General features: G+C 42.5%; 1 long non-coding RNA gene across 1 annotated transcript; it reads right to left on the bottom strand.

Annotated features, from left to right (window-relative positions):
- Positions 1 to 754: 754 nt before the first annotated feature.
- LOC127624316 (uncharacterized) lies at positions 755 to 10,303 on the bottom strand. The gene is made up of 3 exons (XR_007968147.1): positions 10,166 to 10,303; positions 1,337 to 1,673; positions 755 to 1,236 (listed from the first exon to the last, which is right to left on the bottom strand). It is a non-coding gene; the product is annotated as an uncharacterized LOC127624316 (long non-coding RNA).
- Between the last annotated feature and the right edge of the window lie 1,269 nt (positions 10,304 to 11,572).

Genomic DNA, 11,572 nt, shown 5'->3' on the forward strand with positions numbered 1-11,572 from the left:
GAGACCTGAAAATGGCTGTGCACCGACGCTCCCCATCCAACCTGATGGAGCTTGAGAGGTCCTGAAAAGAAGAATGGGAGAAACTGCCCAAAAATAGGTGTGCCAAGCTCGTAGTATCATAAACAAAAATAATTGAGGCTGTAATTGGTGCCAAAGGTGCTTCAACAAAGTATTGACCAAAGGCTGTGAATGCTTATGTACATCTGATTTTAATTTTTTTTTATAAATTTGCAAAGATTTCAAACAAACTTCTTTCACATTATGGGGTATTGTTTGTGGAATTTTGAGGAAAATAAAAATGTAATCCATTTTGGAATAAGGCTTTAACATAACAAAATGTGAAAAGTGAAGAGCTGTGAATACTTTCCGGATGCAATGTATGTATCCGTCTGTTGTGGTATTGGTTTTATTTTTGATGAGCGAAGTCTTATTTAGATGACAATGCTGATTTCCATTTCATTCCAACATTGCCATATTTGTTGAACTCCACCTGGCACACACAGACTGCTGCATTTGTTTTAGATGACCAAAACAGATTTGTTGAAAGCTGAAATATATCAACCACTTAGTAGAATGTGGATGCACAAATGTCGGCATGCTAATGGGACATAAAATCTGAGTCTTTAAATGTCCATTACAAAGATTTATGTGTTAATGTAAAAATGAATTTGGTGTGTGTGTTTATACACAGAGCAAAACAAATAATCTGATCACACTGTATGATTTAAGTGCATATAAATGTTTTAATTGGTACAGCATTTTCTAGACAGCCCTTTAAAAAACAGTACTTCTAAACTCAGACTTCTAGAATGTGTTAGTGTTTTATATATCTCAGACATAAAGTTTGACAACAGTACGGGTGCAAAATATGCATAAACCTGCTGCCACATATGTCTCTCTTTCTCATCATCCAATCGCCATGGATGTATCCTGTGCATCTAATCTTCAAAGAAATTACTTACACTCAAATAGATGCCCTTCTTTTCTTGACTTTTGAGATATACACACATGCAGTATAAACAAATGCAAACACATACACAGCATTGCTCTGTTATGTAACTTTTAGAGGAAATGTTGCAGCATCACTGCTCACAATAAGCCCTTGATCAGCAGGAGAGCAGTTGAAGATCTCTCAATGGGAGTGTGGAAAATCAGTGAGAGGAAGCTGAAAGCCCGAAGTGGATGGTTAAGCATATTAAGGAGGTAGCTCTGTTAATGAGGTGGTTGGATCCAGTCCTATCAGAGTAAAATAGTTGCTTTTAATATATCACAATCCATTAGTAAAAATTAATGCAATGTTTGTGGATGGTTAATGTACTCATTGCGAGAACCTGACCATGGTATCATTGCAGTCGCGGCTTTCCTTTCTTGCTCCTTCTTCCCACGGGATTGAGGATGACATGGCTGGTGATGGAGGCGATTTGGGGAGTTTAGAGGCCACGGATTTGCTGGTTAATCCCCACGAACCACCGCCCCCATCACACTCGATTGCTTTTGTCTGGGCTTGACGCTTGCCTCACGGCCAGTCTGATGCCTCCGTTGGAGCCATGAGCAGGATGATGACATCGCCGCTGCATCTGAGAGCGTTGCGCCGTCTGACGCAGAGGCTGATGCTCAGATGTCCGATATGCGGTCCTCCATCAGGGAACGGGGGTTACCTAGACGTTTCATATCTGGATATGCAATTTTTTTAGATAGATTGTGATTGCACAGGAGATGATTCAGCCAATAGGAGGTTTGAACAGGCACCACATGGGAGAGAGGGAGAGAGAGAGAGAGAGAGAGAGAGAGAGAGAGATGCTTGTTATTAAATGGGAAAAAGCTTTTAGTAGACCTAACTATCAGATCTCCCTTGATGTGTTTCCTATTTTCCTGTTGTGTGGTTGTGCTTTATAAATACCCTGACAAGACTCTCTCGCAATGTCACACAAGCTCTCCTATAAACTCTCCTATAAGCTCTTTTGTTGTTGTCAAATTATCAGATATATGAGATACATATTCTTGACTAATACATGAAGATCTAGGATCAATTTATTGCTTCTCAACACTTGAACTATTTCATATCTTCTAGAATCAGAATATTCATCTAACAGTGTGTCTTCCCTATGATGTTCAGCTGTTTTTAGTCTCAGTCTCGAGTTTACTTTTGCACCACAGTTACACTCTCAACCTGCTGTATATTATTTTCCCCCACAAACAGACTGCATCTGCAAATGTGGTAAATCCAGTACATATGTAATAATACATTTGGGATCAGAATTATTATTATTTGATTTACATTTGATTTGGGAAGCTAACAAATGTGGAAACATCCAATACGTATGTAATATCTGATGGCCAGGGGAAACATCTCGGGTTACTTAACTGTAACCCCTGTTCCCTGATAAAAGCTACACTTTGATGCTGCGCTGATTTCATGCAACTGAGGCTGTCCGGAATCGCCCAAGGCAAGCCGTCGAGGAGAGACATTATCTCCGAGAACCATACCCTGTTCGGCCAACGTGGCACTATCAGTAAGAGGCAAGAGGCAAAGAAACTGGAGGAAAAGCATACAGGCGCATTCTGGGCCATGTATGTGCCATCACGTCCAGACCCAGGGGGGGGCTGGGTGACTCAGAGAGAAGTAGAGGAGACATTGTGCTGTCTGTAGGGAGGCGAAGAGGTCCACTTCTACTCTGTAAAATCTCAACCAGATTTGTTCCACTACCTTGGGGTGGAGTTTCCACTCCCACATCGGTATTTTCTGTCTGGACAGTAAATCTGCTCCCACATTCAGGCATCCAGGGATATAATCTGTTCTGATTGACAGGAGCTTGCCCTGGGCCCAAAGGCTGTTGAGCTGGCATGAACGTAGACCTCCTTGATGGTTCATGTAAGACACTGCTGCTGTGTTGTCTACCCGCACCAGGACATGGCAGCCTCTCAAATACTGGAGGAAGTATTTCAGAGCCAGAAATACCACCATCAACTCGAGGCAGTTGATGTGCCAATCGAGCTGATGACCCTCCCATTCCCCTTGAGTTGGAAGACAACTTAAGATTGCACCACAGCCCGTCAGGGAGGCGTCTGTCGTTAGCAATTTGTGATGGCAAAACGCACCTAGAGTGGGACCCAAAGTTAGGAACCGGGGTCTGAACAACATAGAAAGGGTACGAAGCACGCGGCGCGTAACCCTAATCTGCCTTAGGGGACTGGCACATGGATGAAATCCCCTGGCTCTGAGCCACAACTGAAATGGTCTCATGTGCAGAAGGCCCAAAGGGATCACCGAGGACCTAGATGCCATGAGACCTAGTATTCATTGATACTGATGAACAGTGCAACCTTGGCCTAGCCTGACTTTGCCCAGGGTGTTCTAAATGGACACGATTCGAGCGGGAGACAATTGTGCCCACGTCATGATCAAATTCCATACAACGCCCAGATAGGTAATTTCTTGAGTGGGAGAAAGAACGCTTTTTTGACATTGAGTCTCAGACCCATAGAAACTAGATGAGCAAAGATGATATCCCTGTGCTGAACTGGCAGTTCTGGTGACTGTGCTAGTATCAGCCATTCGTCTAAGTAATTCAGAATGTGGACGCTCAAGAGTCGCAAAAGAGCCAGTGCTGCATCCATGCATTTCGTGAGTGTGCGGGGAAGCCTCGAAGGTCTAAAATCGGACGCAACCCCCCACCCTTTATGGGAACCAGGAAGTATCTACTGTAGTAACCTGACTCTTTCTCTGGAAAGGGAACATGTTCTATGGCCCCTTTGACCAAGAGATTTTGCAGTTCTTTCCACAGTAGACATGCTTGTTCCGGTTTCACGGTAGTGGAGACCACACCATTGAAACACGAAGGACGGTGATCGAATTGAATTCTGTAGCCTTTTTCTACTGTTCTTAGAACCCACATAGAAACACCTGGCAGTATCTTCCGCGCTTCCAGGTTCTCTGAGATGGGTATCAATTTTGACACTTCTGTTGAGGGGATGTCGAGTATTCTGCGTCCTGGACTAAAGCAGGAAGCAACGGAACACCCAACATTTGGCTGGAAACCTCTAACTCCTGAAACACCAGAGGCGGCGGGAATGGAGCGGTTTCTTGGGGGTATCGGGAAGGTACAGGTGAATGCTTCACATGCCCCTACCCGAGAGGGGCTATACCCACACGGCTGGGTGCAAGACCGTCAGGGTTTTTTCTTCTTAGAAATGACTGCCCTGAGGTCTTGCTTTGGGGGCTGCTGAGGGCGACAAGCCGGCACCCAGTCTCTACGAGGGGGAGCACGACTCGCCATGCTTTGTTTTTGAGCCTCCCTTCTAGAAGGACCGAGGCGGGGCTGGGTGGCCGACGGCCCCTCACCTTGAATGCGGCGAGGAAGGAATTGCCCGAAGGCTTCCTTGTGACTCTTTGCCTCCTCGAACCTGGTGATAATTACATTCATAGCGTCACCAAATAAGCCAGAAGGTGAAACCGGGGCATCGAGAAGGAAAACTTTGTCCTTGTCTTTGATGCCCGACAGGTTGAGCCATAAGACAGATCCGTGGTCCGACGAAGCTCAGAGAAAGCCTCTTCATCGACCGTGATGCCCGCATTCAGGTCCTTCAACAGATCAGCCTGGTACGCCTGTAACACTGACATAGTGTGCAGGGCAGCACCAGCCTGACCTGCTGCCTGATATACCTTCCCAACTAACGTGGAGGTGGTCCTGCACGGATTAGTGGGAAGAATGGGTCTCTTTAGTGATGATGCCGAGCCAGGCGAGAGATAACCATAGAGTGTAAACATGGGAACACACACCGCTTGCATTGTTTATCAGTCATTCTTTTTCTTCTTTTTTTTTTAAAGAAAAGAGAAATAGAAGGGTTTCTGCACACTGCTTAACAATTCTAACTCCTAACAGAGAAAATTAGAAAGTTCTGACAGTCAAGAAGCACAACACACACAAAATGATCTGAAGACAAAAGATCTGACGATGCACCTGTGACACATCTATTTATAGCCCTGCACCTGTGGTGCATCCAATGATGTCACCAGCAGAGGCTATAAATTCTGGTCAATTTCATTGATGTGTTGCACACATATTCACAGCTGGTCACACCTAAATTTGTTCACAAAGCTCTAAATCAGTGCAGCATTAAAGTGTCATTTTTTGACAGGGAACATATTTGGTCACCATACCTTGTCCTGACCTGGACCAATCAGCGCTTCATTTGACTTGTCTTTGCTCACCCTGCATGCTAATCAATCTGATGGGTGATTCAGTTGTTCAAAAAAATGTGTTGTCGACCCCTTAAATGGGTCATGACATGACTTTTATTATTATCGTAATATGTTTATTGAGGTTCACTTATAATACCAGTAAAGTGTTTTGCACAAAAAAATCATATATTTGTAAAACATGCTCATTTTCCACCCTCACTCTGACCCGCAGTCAGAAACATTTGGTTTTGCTTCTCCTTTAAGACTTGACAGTAAACACCCACTGTTATGATTGGCTCTCTGTTCTTGACTGACCTACTCTCTCCTTGCCATCTCACTGCTCACCACTACTGGGTGGGGCTACGAAAGTGATTAGAAACAGTAGGCGTTGTTGTGGAGGCAGTTTAGATGCAAATGTCTAAAGTATAGAATGAGTCGTTTTAGCTGCTTGGTTACAATAAATGCTCATTTTGCAGTGAGGAGGAAGTTTTGAATTCTGAAGCATACAGTATGTTTCCATACTACAATGACCCCTTATTTTTTTTTTAAAAAATCAAGAAAAATTTTGTTCCTCATGTCATGACACCTTTAAAATATTTAAAAACAAGGACATGCAAAATAATGTCGTATTTGGTGGCTAAGTAATATAAGATGTCTACTAAATAGCTAATTAACGACACAAGATGACTAGAGTGCTGTTAGCCTACTCTGTCTTAGCAGGGTATTAATGTAAACACAGTCGGTTATGTCTCAATATAAACAAAAAAATGAGTAACAAAAAATGTCACAGAGTAACTTGGTTTGAAATGGAAAATGTCCTGAGAATGATGGAGAAAAGGGTGTCTGGAGCCAATTAAAACAGGCTCTGTTTCTCATTTATAATCAGAAACAACAACTAATTGCTCAAAAATCGATAAAGTGGTGGACAGCATGGGTGGCCAGGGGCGTGGCCAAATGAGAGATGTAAAAAAGGACATGAAAATGACAAAAAGAAACAGGAACACCTTTTCCTCAATTTTCAACTGTCTAATCATCACACACACACACACACACGCGCGCGCACGCACATCTTTCAGGGGTTTAGGAGGTGAAGGCTAGTGTCGAATGTCACATATGTTGACTGACCCTGCTCTTTGACATCTATGCAAAGATGTCATACATCAAGGGGATTCCTTCATGTCAAACCGAGACCTTCTTTCACACAATATCTTTTTAGTGTGTATTTGTGAGAGAGAGTTTCTCATAGCATAAAGACAGCACTCAGGGGCTAAGCCTTACTTAGTGTATATAGTTGAATTCAGAAGTCATTAAAACTAATGTTTTAACCACTCCACAGATTTAGGGGGCTTTCACACTGGGCACGTTTGCTGCGGTCCGATTCCAAGTGTGATTGTTCCCGGTGCCCCCCACATCGTTGGTCTGGTTTCACATTCACTTGATTCTATCGAACCCCGGTCAATTGTGTTTATCTTATGTCATCACAAAAACGCATGGTTAACACATGGCGAAACTCATCAGATGTCAAGGGGATGGTGGCTTGCTGCTGCTCACAAGTGGTGTTTTTGAGGAGACAGCTGATTGGAAGGAATTCATTTGCATCTTTGTTTAAACGGCAAGCTTACGCTCGTGTCCAAGGTGAAGTTATCGCCACTGTCATCTCCTATTATACCCTATTGTGGCAGGGCGGAGGGCGGGCCAGGTTGTGATTATACAAACCCGGCCCCTTATCAGGCTAATTAAGCCTCCGAGAGGGATAAAGGCTGATGGCAGACGGCGGTGCGATGAGAGAGAGATCGTTAAGTTCTTTTGTTTAAGTTTATTATTAAACCATTATTTATATTGAAAAGCCGGTTCTTGCCTCCTCCTTTCCATTGATCCTGTTACACTGGTGCCGAAGCCCGGGAAGGAGGTATACGCTGAGTTCTCGCCACTACCGTCCGAACCAACGGAGCATCCATGGCCATCTGCCGGGGGACGAGGAGCCCAGCCGCCTGAAAGAGGATGATGGCCGCCGACCGCGAGGGGAGAAGGGGCTCCTAACCGACCGCCTGGAGCGGTCAGGGCTGCAGCCAGGGGCGCAGGAGTCGCCTACCGGCCGCTGAAACACAGCAGGGTTTAAGACCGCCAACCGGGGAGGGGCTCACTGGCGAACACTTGGAACTGGAGAACCGCTGCCAGGGGTGAGGGAGACCCCTTCTGCTCCCGCCAGGGGCTGGAGGACTGCCTCTGATCCGCCCGGAGAGGCGCTGCTGTCTTCCGATAGAGGGTGGAGGAGTGGCCGAGGAACAAGCTGCGGCGTATCGGAGAACTGCCAAGTTTTATTTTATCATCCCTCTCTCCTCTCTCTCTCTCACTGTCGCTCTGCATTGGCCTTTCCCCTTTTTAAATAAAACATTCTATCTACTATTATTTAGAAATTTCACATTCTTAAAATACAGTAGTGATCCTAACTGACCTAAGACAGGGAATGTTTTCTAAGATTAAATGTCAGGAATTGAGAAACTTCTGACTTCAACGTTATATACATTACATAAACACAGACTTGTCCAGACACAAACACAACATTGTTTTACAGAATCACATTAATATAGCTACATTTTTGCTAAATAATTTTTTTCGTGTCTTGTTGTTCATTTCACTGCAGCTTCCAGGTGAAATGAAGACTAGACAAATTTCAACAATTAATTTTATTTACTTTCACACAAATCACATGCTAAATGGCAGAACAGTTTCCTAAAACAATTGTAGCTTACTGCATGACATCAATACACTTTCACTACAGTACATGACATAAACTACTGTTATAAGCTTAATTGAATATGACCAAATGCAATGTGAAGGACCAGGGTACGAGCCAGAAAAGCCACAAGTGTACCTGTGAGCTGAAAGTGTCATAGAGCAGCCTGATCTCATGAACATTCCGTGACCGTGACAACATTTATCCAAAATGGGGCCCACCAAGAGCGAGTGAAATGGTGTGGTAATAAGACAAGGCTTTTAAGATGAATATAAGATGGAGTAAAACATACTTCCCTAACCTAAAAATTTTACCAATGCCTAACCAATAGGGATCTAAAATTAAATAAGAGGTAGACACAAAACAGACATCCTTACACTTAACCTTACTGACAGTTTCCAAAAACAAAAAGCAAATTGAAAAGCAAATTTTCTGAAACAATCACGCCATCTCGTGCCACTTCTTGACACTTTCGTAGCACGTGCCAGCTTGCTTGCTTGGCTGGGCTCGAACCATGTACTTTAGAATCCAAAGTCCAACACAATCAGGTGAGCTACGTGGAACCTAATCACATTGGAATAAGTGTGTAAATGCAGGTGGGTCTGTAATACAAGCATTAAAATATGTATATTTTTTAATGATATGTTATAGTAAAAGTGTTTAGATATCATGACATAGCAGTGTGTGAGTAATAGTGCAAAATTTATGTTTATTAAGTCATAATCAGACATTGTCCTTGTGATTTGTGTGAAATATAATACAATTCACAATTGTTGTAACATCTTTAGTGTTAATATCACCAGTAAACTGCGGCGAAACAGAATTTGACACGTAAAATCAGTTTGCTAAAATGTAGTTATAGTCACATTCTTCTATGAGACTTGGTTGTCATAGAAGCACCATTAAATGTGGTAGCTTCAGCCATTACATTTTTCATCTCATAATTGCTTTTTATGACAATTTAAGTTAGGTTTAAGATTTTGGTAGGAAAGTAGGTTTTGTTGATTTAAAACACGATAGAGCATTAACCTTTATAACAGGAAGATATTTTATTTTATTCTGGATAACAGTTCAAGATAAAAAAACACTTTTTAGTGAATAAACTGAATAAGAGCACTATACACCTGGACTGAAAAGGAATGGATCATTACACTGAGACAAAATTGTAAAAAGTCACAGACATGAAAAATCACCCATAAGATAAGTAACCTTCCCTCTAAACACCATGTGTTATCTTTCTCTCTCTGCATCTCTTCTTTATCTGTTACCTGTATGTCTGTGCTCCTCTGTTTATTATGTTTTTTCTTTCTCCGTCTTATTCCACTTGTAAACATTCCTGATAAGTTTCCCTTTATCTCTTAGTCTTATCCTCTCTCTCAACTTTTTCTTATTCCCTACATTTTGTTCCTTATTTCCTCCCTCGCTAAAGGAAGAAATGATGTGTCATTTTAGTTGCAGTGTGTAAGTGTGTGTGTGTGTGTGTGTGTGTGTGCGTGTGTTACGTAATGTTGCTGAGCGAACATGTTTCTGTCCGTTAGAATTTTCTCGTGGGATGCAACCAAAATGTCACTCGATCCCCTCACTGTTCCCTTCGGTGTCTATTCAGTATTCTTCAGTCTCTGACATTTACACTACATACTAGAGCCTTTACCACATCTCACATGAGACACACACAGAGAAAGGGAGGAGGTGAGGACTGAGGAGATGGAATCAGGTAAAAGAAAGCGAGAAGCAGGCAAACATCAGAGAATAAAAGATGCTTCTAAAAAACTGGCTGCATCCATAATCTTAAGGAACATAAATAAAAATAAAAAACATCACCTCTGTGAGTAACAGAGCAAACATATGAAGAGATTAAAATGCTAGATTGCTAAAAGAAGCCATTTAGATTGTGCATGTACGTTGAAATCCTTGCAGCCATGTGACATATTTATCATTAAATAAAAAGCACTGTCTTAGATCAGTTACAGTACACTCCCCACGCACATATACATACTTGATGAGTGAGTTATCTATGGGATAATCTCTCATGATCTATATGGTAGCTAGTTGGTCAAAGCTTGAAGTTGTGCTTATTAATCTGCTTTAGGCAAGAAATCTCTGTATGTTAGAGATTAATACAGATAGAGCCAAAGAGAAGGAGAAATTGAGAAGATGAGCTGGAGGCAGCCTATGAGAGGAAGAAGCCAAAATATGCTGATCTGGCCAACGAGAGCAGGGAAAATGGATGGAGGGCTGCCACTTACCCTGTGGAGGTTGGGCGTCGTGGGTTTAATGGAAAATCAATTCAGCACCTGTTGAAAGACATCAAGAAGTCTCTGAAGGAAATGGAAGCAGAAAAGCCAGAGTTTCTGGCTATGGTTAAGAAGGAAGGATGAAACGTGTGGTGTGCAGAATTGAGAAAGTAGGAATAGGGAACAATTGTGATATGTGGTAATGTAGTAAGTAGAAGGGGAAAGGGGTAGGGCTGAATTATTTCCTCTGACGCACTCTGTCCTTATACGGGGGTTTCTGGAAAGGGATTGAGTGGGGGAGAGAAACCATGCCAAGCTAGGCTTTGGAGGGGCGGCTGACACAGTCTCATGACTCACCAATCACAACCCTACTTAATCTGTTAGAGGAATGGTTTAAGGTAGAGGTGCACAGATCTATCAGCCACCGATCAAAATTGACAGATTTTCGTCTTAAATCCACGATAAGCGATCTGCCGATTGTGCCTAGATTCAGGGACGATCTTTTTTGCAGCACGCATACACTGCTACTCTAATGAATGAGCACTTAGTCATCCCTTGAAGCATACAGTGTGGCCACTGGTGTGAGTTGGTGGCAATTCTAAGCATTTACGAATTTAAATGTTCAGACCTTCTGTAATTTACATGCATATGCTTGAATATGCCCATCGTACTGTATATGTTTTAAAACATGAGTAAAAGGTGCTCTCAATTTCTCACCAGTCACTCATATCAGCGCTATTCCCAATTTAATTGAGGGTCCCAATTTAAATCAGACTAATTTTGGTCGCAATGCCACTAATGACAGATATAACTGTGTAACACTTCCCTGGTAGCACAGAAATGAGGAAGCAGGAGACAGCATAACAAAAACCATCCACAGCGGCTTTTATTTTAGGTTTTCGCTTTTCAGCGTTCTTTTCCAAAAACAACATAAACACACACAGGTATGTCTGTCTCTCTCTCTCTCTCTCTCTCTCTCTCTCTCTCTCTCTCTCTCTCTCTCTCCCTCTGGTGATCTGGACTGCCCTTTTATCTCTCTCCAGCTCTCACTGCAATGCAAAACAGCTGTTAGAGATAATTTCCCACAGGTGTCAATCCTTACCGCACCTCCTCTCGCAGCCTCGCTCTCCACAGACTGTTTAACCTTAAATAACGGCATCACGTTTTCACATATTTTCTTAACAATTAGTGATTTGTATTGCAACAAAATGCCAAAGGCGGTAAGCAAATCATAAATACTAATGATTCCTCACAGGAGCAGTTATGGAGCTAGAAATAGACATTTTTGAACATATCTCTGCTGTGTGTGTGTGATACTTTCATGTTTTTTCCTGGTTGCCAGTATGTCAAAATGACCTTTGATATTGACAACAGAACTATTCATAACTGTTTTCGATACAAATAAATGATAGCAATTCA

Source organism: Xyrauchen texanus, chromosome 30 (genome assembly GCF_025860055.1).
Source record: "Xyrauchen texanus isolate HMW12.3.18 chromosome 30, RBS_HiC_50CHRs, whole genome shotgun sequence".
NCBI classification, from domain to species: Eukaryota; Metazoa; Chordata; class Actinopteri; order Cypriniformes; family Catostomidae; genus Xyrauchen; species Xyrauchen texanus.